Source organism: Apostichopus japonicus, chromosome 8 (genome assembly GCF_037975245.1).
Source record: "Apostichopus japonicus isolate 1M-3 chromosome 8, ASM3797524v1, whole genome shotgun sequence".
Taxonomy (NCBI): domain Eukaryota; kingdom Metazoa; phylum Echinodermata; class Holothuroidea; order Aspidochirotida; family Stichopodidae; genus Apostichopus; species Apostichopus japonicus.
The window spans coordinates 956814-957098 of record NC_092568.1 but is presented as its reverse complement, the minus strand read 5'-3'; positions in this window follow the sequence as shown (position 1 = coordinate 957098).

The following is a 285-nucleotide window of genomic DNA, read 5'->3' as shown; positions in this document are numbered from 1 at the left end:
CTCGCAACCCCCCCCCCCTCCCCTCTCCCTCTCTCCCTGCGTACGGGTCTGTTGTCGTACTGTATGATAAAAAGGTTCACCCTTCTAGAATGATGATTTTTTTTAAGGGTCTCCCAACGTCTCCAAGGAGGGTTAGCATTAATGCATTCTGTTGTACCCAATGTTTTTTCTGAAACTTCTACACGAGCGGCAATGGTGATACAAAATGACATGCAATTAAGTCCCAAAGCGCCTGCCATAAAACGTTGTTTCCCTCTATACCGCGGAAGGTCATCAGATGGACGG